The sequence below is a fragment of the Diceros bicornis genome, chromosome 25, assembly GCF_020826845.1.
Source record: "Diceros bicornis minor isolate mBicDic1 chromosome 25, mDicBic1.mat.cur, whole genome shotgun sequence".
In the NCBI taxonomy this organism is placed as follows: Eukaryota; Metazoa; Chordata; class Mammalia; order Perissodactyla; family Rhinocerotidae; genus Diceros; species Diceros bicornis.
The window spans coordinates 39,060,099-39,076,949 of NC_080764.1; the positions used below are offsets into that span (position 1 = coordinate 39,060,099).

At 37.3% G+C, this 16,851-nt stretch overlaps 1 protein-coding gene across 5 annotated transcripts in view; it reads right to left on the bottom strand.

Moving 5' to 3' along the window:
- The window catches only part of ACSS3 (acyl-CoA synthetase short chain family member 3), a 151,724-nt gene that overhangs the window by 133,097 nt on the left and 1,776 nt on the right, over window positions 1-16,851 (bottom strand). The gene's annotated exons all lie outside the window — the stretch shown is intronic.

The following is a 16,851-nucleotide window of genomic DNA, read 5'->3' on the forward strand; positions in this document are numbered from 1 at the left end:
TGATCTTAAAGAGCTTTGGGTAGTGAGTCATGCCTGAGTTAAATTCAAAGCAGAAGGTAAGGACACCATTTTATCTTGTTTGCTTTATTTTTAGTCTAGAGGAAATGCAGGAAAAACAGAATTGAAGCAAAAGGAAATAGGATTTGGTTTAATATTAAAAAAGGAAAATATTAAATGATAATCAAATTAATAGTAAAGGTCAAATGTAAAAGATAAGATCAAAATACATGTACATTTCAAAGCATAAATTTATTAAAATTTAAATGTAATCCTAAATAAACATAAATTTAAAAGTACATTTTAAAGAAAAGTAAACTTTATCAGTCAGCCCTTGTCAAGAGAACACTTAGGACACTCTTAGGAACAATGGTCCTCCATCAACCAACTCGAGAACAAGTCATGATGAGCTCATAAGGAACCAAACTCCAAACCAGAGGAGGTTCCTAGAAAACCAGACCTACAGACCAGGATGCCCACAGAGCCCCAAGCAGGTAACCCCAAAACCTCAGAACTATTCAGGGAACCAGGAGGGGGCAGAATGGGAGCTGTGCTCTCCAGTGTCAACTGGCACTTTTTGGAGGGAAGAGAAGATGCCTCTCAGCATTTAATCCTGATGAGAACAGTGATGAAGTGACGGAGAAAAAACAAAAAGGAAAGGGAGAGAGGGAGGAAGGAGAAGAAAGAGCTGCCCCAGCACCATGCAGGGGAGCAAGAGGCCAATTTGTTGACGTGCTGTTATCTTACTCTGGTTAAGAAGAAATGGGAAGAAGAGAGGGGAGAAATAGGTAAGGATTGAAACTCATGTGCTCTAAACCCGAGGACCTCAGGACTATATATTTTTTCTATTTTCATATTACATCTTCATCTTAGCTATCCATGTCTTTCTCTTTAAGGCTATAACTTATGCAGAATGACACACTACAATGTTCTAATGAAACTCTCCTCTACAGCTGAGGCTCCCAGAAACCAGACACCACATTCATTAACTCATTCTGCACAACGCTTAGCTCACATCCACAGAGAGACATTTAATACAAGCTCTTATTAAAGACGAAGAATACAATCAATCATTGTAGCAAGTCTAAGAAGAAATGTTTCTTCCCATTGAGCCTTATAAATTTTTCTGAGATTATTTCTATAAAGACTATGCAATTGGGGGAGATACACAAGGGCATCAATTTGTTTGTTTTATTGCTTAAAATAAAAAGATCTGAAGCAAATGTGACACAACGTTAAGATTTTACAAAGCCCAGTGTTCAGTGTCCACTAAACTATTACTTTTATTTATTCTCTAATATTTCATAAGGGAAAAAGCTGTGGGACCTTATTCACAATATTTATTAATCTTTTTGAAGAAAATTTTTGACAATATATATCACAAAGTATATAATTTCTCTTCAACTCAGAAATCTAAGAATTTATCAGCAGAAAGGAAGGAAAGAAAAAAAGAAACATAGAGACAGACAGACAGATGGACAGACAGACAGAGACAGAGAGAGAAATCTTTGGAATGTTGTGTCCAAAGATGCAAGTCTATCTGCCTGTTCATAATAGCAAATAAAGAGAAACCGCCTAAATAGCATCATGAAGGGATTGTGAAATAAATAACTTTACATTCACCCAATAATGTTAAAATATTCTGCATACATTAAAAGTCATGGAATAGAAGAATAGAGGAATGGAAAAATCAAACTTAGTACAAGTGGAAAAATGAGCTATTAAATAGTACGGACAAAAATAGAGACCCAGAGAGTCAAACAGACTGACAGGCACAGACTACAGATTTTTTAAAATGTGCATGACACATACACATGCAAAACATATGAGTGTGTGCAAGAACTGGTGAATCCAAATAAAGTCTGTAGTCTAGTTAATTGTATTGTGCCAATGTCAACTTTGGTTTGGGTAATGTACTATAGTCACATAAGATGTTACCACTGGGGGAAGCTGAGTGATGGGTACAAACAACCTCTCTATACTATTTTTGCAACTTCTTTTGAGTCTATAATTACTCCAAAGTAAAAATTTAAAAAGAAAAAAAATAAAAGACTCAAGGGAAATATACCAAATATACCAAGATATATACTGAGAATGTATTTAGATATTGAACTACAGTTGATTTTCCACCTATTTTGGCTTTCCTAAGTTTATCTAATTAAAACTTAAAGTAATACTACTTCTTTGTGGAAAAAAACATAAACTTAAATTCCCATCAGAATTATTTTTGAATAAAAAATTGTCAGTGAAAAGTAATTCAAACCAAGGTCTCCGACCTATGCCTTGTGACTTATAAAACCTCTGCTTTTTTAATTAAACCACACTACGTCTCATCCCACTTCCCACCTTCACCTCTCACCCAAACAACCTCACCCACAGACACAAACACAACACAGACATATCTGCGGAGATAAATCTAATTTAACTAACTAGATACCATTGAGTATAACTGAAAATGTTAAAGTAGAAAAATTTTTATTATGCTTTTTTTCCCTAGTCTTATCCTCAAAATAATCTGAGAACAACACCATGTTAGTGCTGCTTAAATAGTTATGATAGATATGTAGTCACAGGTTAGCATAAGTTAGCATAAGGGAAGCCATCTTATAGAAGGGAATCATATTGGAGCTATAAATAACCCTGATCCACAAGGCACCCCTTTGTTGAGTCTGCAATGCTTTAGTTTACATGTAGCCTGGATAAGTCCACACCTGCTTGTGAACAATACGCATGCTCTGCTACTTTCTCAGCCTTAGCTTACACATAGACCTCCTTATTGTGATAAGACAGTAACTTTTTGTCCTTTAAGTTTTCCCAGGAATGTAATGACCTTCAGAAAGGAGCCCCTATGCTGGTACCCATCGCCAGGGACAAGAAAAAGGGATGATCCGGCGTCTCAAGGACTACAACACCAGATGGTCACATTCCGGACCCTCCCCCTTTCAGCCCTTTTTCCCTATATAACTGCTTCAAAAGTTTGTAGATTTAAGATGGTTCTTTATGGACACTAGTCCGCCATCTTCCCCCTTGCTAGCAAGCTGTAATAATAATAAAAGACCCTTTCTCTCTTATCACCTTACCTCTGGACTATTGGCTTGTCTTTGAGGCGAGGAGAGGACCCCTATTTGGCAGTGACAGTCACAACTACATCTTTGCTCTATCCTTGCCAATTCCCCCACTATCTACATATCACATTAATAGATAAAACATTTTCCATTAACATTTCAATAATCTGAAATTCGAATACAGCGCAGCATCTCAATTATCCAAGAGTTCATTATCTAGTTGGTGTTAACCATTATTTCCCTTTGTTTTCTTTTTTGTTACTTGTCTTCTTCTCACCTTCCTGTGTGTTAGTACCTCTAGCAGAAAATGAGAGGCTGCACAAAGGGATAAAATTAAAATTGGTTGATTCTTTTATCTATTAAAGGATTCATTAGTTAGAAAATGGCCACTGTTCACCAAAATGTGAGGCTGTATGCTCTAGTTATTAACACCTCAACAGTCAAAGGCAATTCAGAATAAAGTTGATTGTAAAATAAAATGAATTTTATTACTCATATTTTCAGAAAATAATAACTAGATAATCCATATCACTCATGATTACTCTTCTTCTATTACACAGGAAAGTGAAAGCTATCTCATTACAAGCAAAAACACTTTTTTCCTTCAAAGTATGAATTTGTTCTTCAATGTGATACTCTATCTGGACTCTCATTCAGCACCTGGAAAAGTGCCTGACTTGTAGAAGGCATTCAATAAACATTTGCTGAAGGAACAAGAGAAAGAAGGAAAGAATGAATGAAGGAACAAATGAGTTAATGAATGAATAGATTCTGGAGCCAAAAAACTCCACTTTTATAAATATAACAGGCCAAGAAACATATATGTGTGTATATACATGTATATATGAAACTGGCTTGTTTTTAAATCTGTAACACTCGTATTACGAGGATAAAATAGGATTAGATGGAGAGGAAATATGACACAGTGAGAAGCTGATATGCTCTAAAGTCTAGATACACTCTAAAATCTAACAGATCTGGTTTTTCATCCCAGATCTGCCACCTGCATGCCAAGTAAACATGAGCAAATTACTTAACCTCCCCTAAATTCTTCTTTAAACACATACGTTCTTGAGAAGTTAAAGAACTGCGGTAAGGAGTATTATTGTTGTTATTATTACCATAATAATACGTTTTTATGTATACTGTAACACTTTAACATATACTCACAAATCACACACGTGCACATACACACTCCTACAAATGCACACATATAGAGTAAAATCGTCTTTTAGGATTTAAGAGATTTTGATTTAAGCATATTATTATTTCCATCAAATACAGTCTTTGAAATAACTAAATATTTAACAAGAAAAAGAAAATCTTCCTAATCAAAGGTTGTTTTTACTAACTATAAATTTAAAAATTAATCTCTCTATAAATTAATAAAGATAGAGAAAATTCCATCAAATTAGATCTACTAAGCCTGTAATTACAAATCACATTTCAAACAGCTCTTGAAATATTCAGGTGAAATAATGAGATATTTATAGTAGATATATGTAGAAATCTTGAGCAGTCTGGAACCAACATTTTAAAATAATAATAAAACCAGTTTTATATTTTTCAAAAATTCAAGGTTTTAACAGATCAAGACTGCCTTTTACTCCAAATAACACAAATATTAAGATTTTTATCATCATTTGTGGTAATACCAGAAATGTGTCCTAAGGGAAATAATTTTTTTTTTTTTTTTTTTTTTTTTTGTGAGGAGATCAGCCCTGTGCTAACATCCGCCAATCCTCCTCTTTTTTTGCTGAGGAAGACGGCCCTGGGCTAACATCTGTGCCCATCTTCCTCCACTTTATATGGGACGCCGCCACAGCATGGCTTGCCAAGCAGTGCGTTGGTGCGCGCCCGGGATCCGAACCAGCGAACTCCGGGCCGCCGCAGCGGAGCGCGCGCACTTAACCGCTTGCGCCACCGGAGCGGCCCCAGGAAATAATATTTTTTATGTTATCTGATTGGTATCACTTTTTTTCCTTTTTATTTAAATTGTGGTATAACTGACATATGACATTATATTAGTTTCAGGTGTACAACATAACGATTCGGTATTTGTATTCATCGCAAAATGATCACCACAATAAGTCTGGTTAGCATCCGTCACCATACATAGTTACAAAATTTTTTTTTCTTTTTTTTCCTCGTAATGAGAACTTTTAAGATTTACTCTCTCAGCAACTTTCAAATATGCAATACAGTATTATTAACTACAGTCACCATGCTGTGCATTACATCCCCATGACTTATTTATTTTATAATTGGAAGTTTGTAACTTTTGACCCCCTTGACCCATTCCGCCCACCCTCCACCCCCTGCCTCTGGCAACCACCAATCTGTTCTCTGTATCTATGAGCCTGTTTTTTTGTTTTGTTTTGTTTTGTTTTTTAGATTCCATATATAAGTGAGATTGCTACCGAACCAGGTGGGCTCGCTTCCTGGTGAGTTAAATAAGACTCTACACCAGTGGAAGTTGTCTCACAAAGTAAAGTGTATTTGCAGCAAATAGGAGGCCGTGAGGAATCACTTCCAAAGTCATGGCATCCCCGAACAAAGGAAAGCAGGAACTTTTATTTGGTTGGGGAATGAATATTCAAAAGGGAGAGGCAGGAATTCGCTTGCACAGGCTCAGTTGGAGAACATGCTTCCACATAATGAGGCCTAAGCTCCTCCCAGAGAGATCTTTGCATTAAAGATAAGGCAAAGGTCATGGGCATAGCTGGTGTGGTGAGGCTTGGTCAGTTTCAGGATGGTTGGTGGTTACATCTCCTTAACATACAAAAGGAAAAGAAACAACTTGGAAAAACAATTAATTGCTTCCAAACCCACCCTTGAGTTTCTCAAGGCACCTAGTGGGTGACAAGATCCTATGGCATTTGCTTTTCTTTTATCACTTTTAACCAATGGTTTTTATTTGGTTAATAAAATTTGGCTTATTTGGTTAACATATTTACTAAAAATGAGTAAAATATGACAATCTGGTAGCATGATATTTATCCAACTCTTAAATCTGAAATTCTTGGAATCCGTTATGTTCCAGAGACTTTTCCGCTCCATCCTCACACGGGTACATGGTCTGTACCACATAACCAAGTATTTCCCTCCTTGCAGTATGTGTGTCTTTGGCTTGATGACCAGATGCTGACTGTAAAATATTGTCTACTACAACTTAAAGATAAATGAGCTAAAGAGGAGCAAAGGGAGCCAACTGCCTCACAATGAAACTTAGACCCATGAAGACAAGAAAATTTCAAACCCTTTGGTGCCTTGATAGAAAGAAGATTCATTTTGGGTTCTAATGCGATGAACGATTCGTATAATATCTACCTGCAATTTATACAGGAACCCAGCCTCAAGAGATGGATTAAGAAGGTTAATCTGCATGTGTTGAAGTTTTTAAAACCAGTTCAATTGATATACACAAGGTCAGGTGCATTCCACTGCAAAGATAACAAAGGTGACTGAGACTTGACCCCTGCCCTTCTATTACCTAGTCCTATTTGCTAAATTACTGTTAAGAGCAAAGTATCAGTGGAATGTGAGCTTATATAGTGAGTGTAGAGTGACAAAATGGAGATAAGGATAGAGCATTCTTTGCCAAACTGGCTTAAAGGGAAATAAGATTCAAGGTGACATGCTTTTTAGGAAAGAACCATTTGTCAAGAAGACATGTGCGAACTGACTCTGGGAAAATAGAAAAGATTTACATTCCTCTAAAATGAGAGGAGAGAAGACACGTAGAAACCCCGATGACAAATGAAGAGAAGTTACATCTCTGATTAATATTTTTAGAATTCGAATATCATTCTCATTCTTTCATACCCTCCAGGTCTTGACATCTAAACAGTAATATGACCACCAGACAGAAGTTAAAGTGTAGTTACAACCTGTGAAGGAACTTTTGGGACCCCTCTTCCTGGTCCAACAAGTGAATCTAGCAAGCGAGCCGCACAGGCTTCAAGTCAGTACAGAAATTCATGCTGTAGTGTGACGCAGCCATGCAGGCCATCCTAAGCCTCTGTTAGAACAACACTGCAACCCCACACTTCATGACTAAAGACACCAGCTGGACAGATCCACCACAGAAAAAGATAAAGGGTACCTCCCTCTCACATTTCCCAGCTGCATTTCTTAGAGATTGAGGGAAAAAGAAACAACCTTGGTTCTTGCCTCCCTCCACACATAGATAACACCAACATTACAAGCCTTATTTGATGTATAACCAAAAGGCTCTCGTTTATGTTATCTTCGAGGTATATGACTGTTAGATGTGTAAGCCCTTTCTTGCACATACCCTGCTTTGTTAAAAAAAAGTACATAAACTGCACTCAGATCTGCAGACCTCGGAGCAGTTCTTCAGAATTCTCTGTTGGACTGTTTCCCAGGACTTGAGTTCCTCGCTTTGATTATCAAACTCCTTCATTTAACCTTTACCTAGACTCTTTACTTTAGTCGATAAACTCATTACAGAAATTGAGCTCTACAGTATAACCCAATTTTGGGGGTTAAAAAATTAAGTCCACCACTATACAAGTCACTTAATCTTTCTGTCCTTCAGTTTACAGTTATAAAAATGCATTATAACTATACCTAGCTCATAAGGTGTTGGGAGGATTCAGAGAATGCATTTGTAGTCTTAGCGTAAGGCCTGACCCAGAGCAAGTGCTCAATAATTAGTAACTGCTATTATTTTGCCATGGGTGTTATTACTGTAGTTATTATTATCATTATCATTATTGAGAGACAATACATCAGCTTTAAAGAAAGGAACAGCTCAGTCATGAGCTAAAAAATAATCACAAGTGAGTTTCCTTCTCAATATATTACAAACTCTCCAAAAATCCCAAGTCTTATTGTGGCTCACCCCCTAAACACTCAAAGGAAGCATTTAACATTTTTAAATCATTTGTTCCCTAAAGTTTGGCAACCTCTATGCAATAACACAGGTAAGTGAGAGAGCCCACAACTCACTGTCCTTGTATTGGATTTCAAAAAATGGGATATTCATATTTAGAACTAAGAGAGCTGTATGCAGTATGAATCCTAAGAAATTCATCTCTGCACTTAACATATGCCATTTATCATATGCCAAAGTCTGTCCACCTGCACTAGGATTGAGATGAAAAGCAATGAAAGAAAAGCAGGAAAAAAGACTACACATAAATGCATAACAAAGTAAATAAAATCAACAACTTCCATAATTACAAACATACAACAAGTCCTAGTATTTTATTTTACTGAGAGGTTGGAGGAAAGAAAAATTTTCAGAGATTCATAATTAGATGAATTAATTAGCCTATTTATCACCATGTTCTCATAAAAATAATATTAAAGCATACTGCAAGCAATGAATAATGTGGTCATTACAGATTTTCCTTAAGCCAGAAAACCAACAGAGCATTTTTTTAAGAAAGGAGATTAATGTTGCTTTCTACCATCCAGGAAACATTTCTAAAGTAGGTAACAATTAATATAAAGCCTCCCTCCCCCCACCTTTCAGACTGTTGCATACATTTTAAATATTTTATATATAAAATTTAGTTTATTTTTTCAAAGAGCATCAATCTATTATTTCATATCTAAAATGGGTATTTTCCAAATGTTTCTGAGATCTAGATCCAGATTTTTAAAATTACTTTTTGTGATTTCAGTGGACAAAGGGTAAGAAAAGAAAGAAAAACTAAAATTAACTGAGACTACCATTATAGAAAGAATATATTGCTGTATTAGATAAGAGTACAGATGCTAAATTCAGACCACCTGGGTTCAAATCCTAGATCTGCTACTTACTAGTTTTATAAATTTAGGCAAGTTTCTGAAACTGTCTGTATCTCCATTTCCACACCCACTAAATGAGAATAAATCCTGACCCTACCTCACAGAGTTGTTATAAATACTAAATAAATTAAAGCACTTAGTATGATATCTGGATCATAGCATGGATACAATAAAGCTAAGCTGTTTTTACTACATGCTAGACACTATTTATGTCCATTAGCCTACTTAATCATTCCAACAATCCTATAAAGTTATTATTATTTCCCTCTCACTCAATAAGGACAGGCTGGATCACACTACAGTAACAACCATAAACTCTCAGTAACTTGCAAAAAGAAATGTTTATTTCTCACTCATGCAACTTCACTGTGGGTTCAAGTGGACTCCCCAAAGCATTGTCATCTATGCATTTTTGCTCAGTAACCAGACTACTTCCGTCCTACATGTGCTTCCACAATGGCTGTGACAGACCAGAGAGAGCTAAGGATTGAAACACTATACAAAGCTCCACCCTAGGTGACACACCTCACTCCTCTTCTTGCATTAGCCAAGGCTAATCTCATAACCACGCCCATGTGGGGAAATCCCATCCTCCTGTGCGCTCTGCCTGTGAGCTCTGCCTGTGCGCTCTGGAGTAGAGGAGAACAGATACTGCTGAACAATAATACCCATCATAATCCACATTTTGTAATTTCCCCATTTCATAATTATTTGGGGCAAGGTACTGATCAAAGAGTGGAGCCAAAGTTTTAATCCAGAAATCAGTTTGTTTTCTCCACCAATAAGGATCCTCAACTTCTTTTTCTCCTACCCACAAAAATAGGGTATCTGACAACTTCCCGTTAGTAACAGTGGCAAACTTCACTCAGCCTCGATTAAGAGGGGAGAGCTGAGAGGAAGCAAAGTCAGGGCATCTGTTAGAAAAGCACTTAACTCTCCATTGAGAATCCATGAAACTCCATGAAAATAAGAAAAAGTGCGGAGAGAAAGCAAAGTGAAATTAGTGCAAAAGTCGACTTTTCTAAGTTCCAATGCTTTAGCTCACAGTTATTGAGCAAACAGTCAAGAATACTGATTTTATGTCCCTTTGGCTACTAAATTTTTTTATCATTGAATCATACTAAATTTTTTTACAAGTATCTATATTGGTCATTGTCTACAGTAGATACTGAGCATTCTGTCTTTTTTCTTAATCTTCCCAAATTTCTTTTACTTAACTGATGTATCCACTTAGGAGAGACATCATGAAGGATTATACTTGGCAAATGTTGTTACTCTAACATCAAAACCTAAGGAGAAGGTATTCCTATCGTCCAGAGTTAGCGCATAAGTCAGAGACCTACAGACTTTAGTTGCTTTTCCCCACTTAGAGCAATTCACATTTTAAATCAGTAAAATTCACTATTTACCTAAAAGTCGTAATAAATTAAACTCCACCCTCCTCTAACTTACTATGTGAAAGAGCTTCTTTCTTTGGCTATTCTAAGACTCTGAACTAGATAGTTTCAAATTTGAAATTCTTAAACTTCAATTTTCCTAGATATTATAAGAAAAATAGGTCTCCTTCTGTGCACTGTCCCTTACCCCATTTGGTGATAACATCAGCAAAAGCAAATACAATTAAAATCTTTCATAAGAAAAGTTTTCTATCCAACTAGTTTAGATAAAGGATTGGAGTTCCACACTCAGAAGTGCTTCATAAAACTGTAATTTAGAGTTATTAAATTCATGTGTATTATCACAAAGATTCATTAGTCTCCCACACATTTCTCTTGCAAATGTCACACCACAATGGAAAGCAATGATCTCCCTCATGGAGTTGCCGCTTGTTGCTTAGGAAAATGGAAATTCTTTAAAAAAAAAAAAAGCAGCAAATAACTTCAATCACTAAATTTTTTTTTCTCAACTAATAGTACATGGCATGAACGAAGGAAAAGTAAGCCATCTTCCAGGAGGTGCTAAGAGTTTAGATTTTCCCCACACCTGCTAGTTGATCAGTCACAGCAGATTGAATTTCCATTGTTCATTGATTGTGCCATTTGTCAGGCAATCCATCCTTGCTTATGTAATTGCAGGATTCCTGTAGTTCACTCTGTTCTGTCCTGAAGGCTCAGTCACATGACAGCCTGAGAAAAGCAGATACAGCACAGCACCAAGCTGCTGACCTTCAGAATATAAAATGAGGGCCGTCTCTTAAAATTGGTCTTTCTTGATGAAGTTATTTTGAAGGACTGTATTTCTAACAGGCCATTTTTCATGCTGAAAGTGTACCCTCTTAAAATATTTTTTTTTTTTTTTGTGAGGAGATCAGCCCTGAGCTAACATCCGCCAATCCTCCTCTTTTTTTGCTGAGGAAGACGGCCCTGGGCTAACATCTGTGCCTATCTTCCTCCACTTTATATGGGACGCTGCCACAGCATGGCTTACCAAGCAGTGCGTCGGTGCGCGCCCGGGATCCGAACCAGCGAACCCCGGGCCGCCGCAGCGGAGCGCGCGCACTTAACCGCTTGCGCCACCGGGCCGGCCCCTTAAAATATTTTTTGTATTTATAAAAAATGATAATTTGAATTCTAAATATACCTGTACTTTACACAATATTATGGATGAATTCATTTCATTTAGAGTTTGTCAAAAGGGGACAAATTTTTCATCCTTAGATAAAACTCTCACCTTCAAACCAAAATTAAATATAATTTTAATAAAATCTGATAAATATGAAGGAAATTTCAGAGAATCTTAAAAAGATTTTTTTTTTTAAGGCTGAATTTCCCAAACAGTTTAGTGTGGCTGACCAATCGTTTGCCAAAGAAGCAAAATCAGTAGAGGAATTAAATTACTTTCTAGTTACATAAAATCCACATTATATTTTCCTTATTTGTTTTGCTTTGAAACAACGTCAAACTCATAGAAACACTGCAAGTACAAGTTAAAGAACTTTTTTTCCCTGTGAACCACTTACTGACAGGATGCCTGATATCCCCGGGATAACTGAACAAATCAACAAATATTAATTCTTTCAACCCTTTTCAATTCTCTCCTGACCTTCCCTGTCAAATTCACAATCAAGTGTTTAGATACTTAGCTAAATAGAATCACTGCAATATATAACAAGAGCATAGGGAGCTGCTGAGTAGCTGTTTATTCCATCTTTTAGACTTTTCCATCTTGTTTCTTCCATGAACTTCTAGTATCTAAAGAAAAAAAAGATAAGAAACTACACAAAGTTCAACTTGCAAAAACAGGGAGTCCTGGTGATGAGGAATAGGTTTCAAAATAAGCAAAATTCCCTTCATTCCTATTTCACGGATTTCTTCACTTCTGCCTTCAAACATGGGTTTGTCCTAAAGGGGGAAGAGGGGAAAGTAAAGACAGTGAGGAAACTTCCACATAACCCAGGTACCTCCACACACTGTCAGCCTGTCTTCCTTCCTGTCACCGTCACATATCTCCATGGAACGTTTTTCCCTACCATCACTTCACTCTGCAATGCACTGTTCTGGCTTTGGCCTTCATCTCTCCATTGACATCACATTATAAAAAGTCACTGAAGATTTCTGAGTCAAAACTGATATCTTTCAAGCCTCAATAGCCTCAAAACATCTCTAGAGCCCTTGACTACTATTGACTTGCCCTATTTTTATCTCTTGTCTCCCTCATATTCCAGGACACTAAAATATCCTGCCCTTCCTTCTCCTACTTCTTTGAACAAGCCTCATCCATTCTCACAGGTTTTTTTTCCTTCAACTTGTCTCCAAAGTTCAGTTCCTAGTAGTTTGCTCTTCCCTTCTCTCTCTCTTTCTCCCCCAATTTAATATTCCCCAGGCTTGAACTCTCACCTCTTTGCAATTTATAGTCAAATCTGTAATTCTACATCAAGCTCCCTCCCAGTTTTCAAACGGTCATCTTTAATTTCACAATCAATTCCTCCACTTGGATATCTGACTCAAATTCTTGCAGTTACCATAACATCTTTTCTTCCCTAAACTCCACTGCAAGGCAGTCACTATGTCTAACTTAGCCTGGGACAGCAGCTCCTCAGTTCCAGCCAAGCATTGCCATGCAAGTATGCTGACCCATTGCTGACAGATATTCTGCTTTTTCTCAAAAGAAGCCCAAAAAATGAATTGTTAAAGGAAATTTAGATTTTGAGATGAAATCTTCCCATGTTTAAATACTGACAACTACTTAAGAAAACAAACATACAAACCCCAGCATCTGGGTCAAACAAAACCTATCTGCAGGCCTACAGTCAGATTGTGACTTGTAGCCTAAGTAGTGAACGCAACTGCCTTAGCTTACTACTCCAGCCTTCTACAGCCAGCCTGAAACAACCTTCTGAATTTGAGTACTACTAACTCAAAATAACCACTACAAGCCAACCAGTCTACTAAACTATCCTCCAAGCACGCTCAGTTCTTTCTCACCTCTTTCTCTCTGTCATGCTTGTTCCCCACACAAAAATGTTTTTCTTCCTCTCTAAGTCCTACTTTAAGATCCAGTTCAAATGATACCATTTCTCTGAAAACTTCCTGGACCACATTAGCTTATGGGAATATCTCTTCCATATTCCAAAGACATTAATACCTAGTACTGTGTGTCAGGCACAGTCCTAGACATTTTACAAGTTCCTGTGTTCTCCTCACCCCCATTTAATCCTAAGAAATTGATATTATCATTAGTCTCATTTTGCAAATGAAGATATTAAAGCTTGCTCAAGGTAAGTGGCAGAGCTGGGGTTGAACTCAAACTTATCTTGTTCTAGTGCAGAAAGAAGAGTGGAAAATTCATGTTTTGGTCATCCATTATGTGACATGTGTCATGTGCCAGGAAAAAATTTTAAAATCCTTAACATAACTCACAAGACCCTTCACAATATAGCTCTCTTCTTCCCTTTCTTCATCATTTCCCTGTCATTCCTTAAGCACCAGCCTCATTAGCCTTCTTTCAGTTTCTAGAATTTACTGAGCTACTTCATACCTCATGACCTTTGCATATGCTGTTTTCTTTGCCTGGAATGTTCCTCCCCACTTCTCACGTCTAATCCCTATTCACTGTGATCGCAGTTTAAACATCATTTTCTCAAGACCCCTTCCATGATCCTTCTGTAGAAGACTATGTTAAATCCCCCATTAACCACTGCATTTCTTAGCATCTAATGTAACTCTAAATAAATGGTTTTGTAATGATTTAATGTACTTCTATCTCCCCTGCTGCCGTGTGGTGAGTTCCTTCAGTATCTCCTTCATCATTTTCTCTGTACTATACACACAGTGAGTGAATGATTGATGCCTTTAACTTTTATGAGCCATTTTAAGACTTGGAGGGATTATACAACTTTTATCTCATAGCTAGTAAGTAACTGAGATCTTGCACATTGAAAAATCTACACTATTTCCCTTATAGAAATGCTAACCAAGCTGAAATCATTTTCTAATAATCTGCATTCAGTTGGAGTCTTTTCCTTTTCAGCTTATAGTCACTATTAATACATATTAAATTCTAAATCAAATAGTATGACTCTCAAATCAAATAGATAGACTCTCAATGAGAGCCTTATCATTGAATGTTATTTACATAAAAATAAAACTAAAATGGAATTGCAATGCTTCCACAGAAAGGGATAAACTAATGACCCAGGCAGAAGAATCAACCACAATGTGTAACACAAAAGTGAATTGCCTAATCCTTCAGAGAGTGGTGGCTAGATTTCAATTTCAGGATAGGCAGCTGGATGTCTAATTCAACAGGAAAAAATAACCAAAACATTCATTCTGTTGTTCCAGGATTAGCGAAATTACTTGGAGTTCTAATGGCTTCATCTCTGATTGCAGTTCTCCACTGAAGTCTCTATAGTGGAGACTTCATGACCTCAAAAGCCAGGTGTCAACAACATAAATCAACCACTAACCTGTGAGGAAACGCGTTTCTTCACAAGTTCCTAAAGCACCTACGTGTAATTGGGATTTGTTTTCCAAAGATCTCAGGGATTGCAGTACCAGATATGTATTTTACAGGGCTGTTCACTACAATGGAAAGTCCCTTCAGTATATCACCCTTAGAAATTTCTATCCCATGTTCATACTACTGCATATGTAAACTACTAGTGGGTATTTTATGCCATTGTGAAAGCGAATACACATTACTATTTATGTGCTAGGGCTTCTGATAGGCCTGTAGTTTTGGAGGGGATTTTTCTTTCATGAAAAACAAAAAGACAAGCTTATAATGAAGAAGGAGAATCTCTCTTGCCTCTGGGAAGCCAAAGGGCATCAGAGATCTTGACTACACATATGTCAGCTCCCTCTGGGAGAGAACAATTGGCTGTGGCAATCCGTCCTCATTTTACTTAAGGACTTGGCTTTCAACAGCTCCCTTCCCCAGATCCCAGCTTCAAAGAAAATAAGCAAAGCTCCTTCACATCAAATTGTGCCTGTAACCACTTACCACTTCCCAAAGACAAAATCACAAAAATCATCAGATCTATGTACCCTGTTATTTGACTATCATTTTTAAAACTTATATATCAGCTCTGTCCTAGACCCTACGGAGGTAAAGAGAAAAAAAAAAAAAAGACATTGACCCAGCCCTTGAGTTTAGCTTTGTAGAAAATTGTTAACCAATGAGGAGTATCTGCAAATAGGTATCCAACACAGTAATGGATTCAAACTGAAATGACTTATTGAATGAAGTTTAAGATTAGATGTATGGTCTCCCAGCTCTACTTCCCTCCCCAGCCCTGCTCTGCCGACCAAATTTCTCAGTAAGATTGAATCACACTGCTGAAATAATAAATACAGCCTCAAAGACTTATCTCTTACTCACTTTGATCTTTTGGGCTGATAAAACAGGTATGGCCACATGATTCCAAGAGTTCAAAGATGAAGAATTCAGATACAGTATTACCAAATGTCGGTAATCTACAATGTACTGAATTTTTAAAAATACAAGGAACCTTTGGCAAAAATTCTCAAATGAAATAACATTTTATGCACACAATTTTAGAAAGTTTAGGCAAGCACCTAGAGATTAAGAAGAAAAAAGTTAGAAAATCGCTAGGTCTTAAATGTCTATTTGATGGACACTTTGACTTCCAATTCTCTGCACTCCCCTGGGCCCTCGCAGACCCCAGCTAAGCCTCTAGAAATCTGTCCTTTTCCTTCCATTGCCACTGACACCGCTCTGTGTCTGGCCCTCATTGGTTTTTACTTGGAATATCCCAGTAACTTCTTAGTTGAGTTCTCTCCACATGATTTTATGGGAGGGATGGTCACATAAATAATTTCAATACCATACTTCATGACAGATATGTGGACACAGAACTTTAAGAATATACTTTTAGGAGAGGCAATAGCCTCTGTGTTTTGGTCTGAGAAACACTAGGAGGGTTTCCTGCTCCTAAAATAGTTGTAGTATGCGAGCGCAAAGATAGCTATTCTTTCTCTAACTTTTATAGGGTCTATTTCACTCAAGACACGGTCTTAATCCTTTACTCAATTAATCCTTGTACTATTTCCATAATTATATATGAGAAAAATGAATCACAGAGAGATTAAGTAACTTGCCTGTGAACATACAGCCAGTGACTGGGACAGCCAGACTCAAACTCAGTATTCTGGCCCAGAGACCATGCTCTTAATCACCATGACTCCCAAACAGCAGGGGCCACACACATACTCACTGGTATATACCTAGTGCTTGGGTCCCTGCCAGGCACGTAAAAGCGGGTCAGTCAAACACTACTGAAAAAACGGAACCAGAAGAGAAAAGGTGCTTAGATTCTAAAGGGAAAACCATGTAAACAATTCCAAAGAATCAGGAGAGGACAAGGCATGATGGGGACACAGAACAGGCTCTGGTTTACTTGCCCTTCTCCATTCCAGGTTCTCTGCTCTCAACAGGAGACATTTTTCAAGTACAAACCTGACCACATCATGCCTCCATCTGACTGCTAGGAACTTGGAAATGAGAATGGGAAACCCCATTGCAACGTTTCTCAAACTTTTACAGG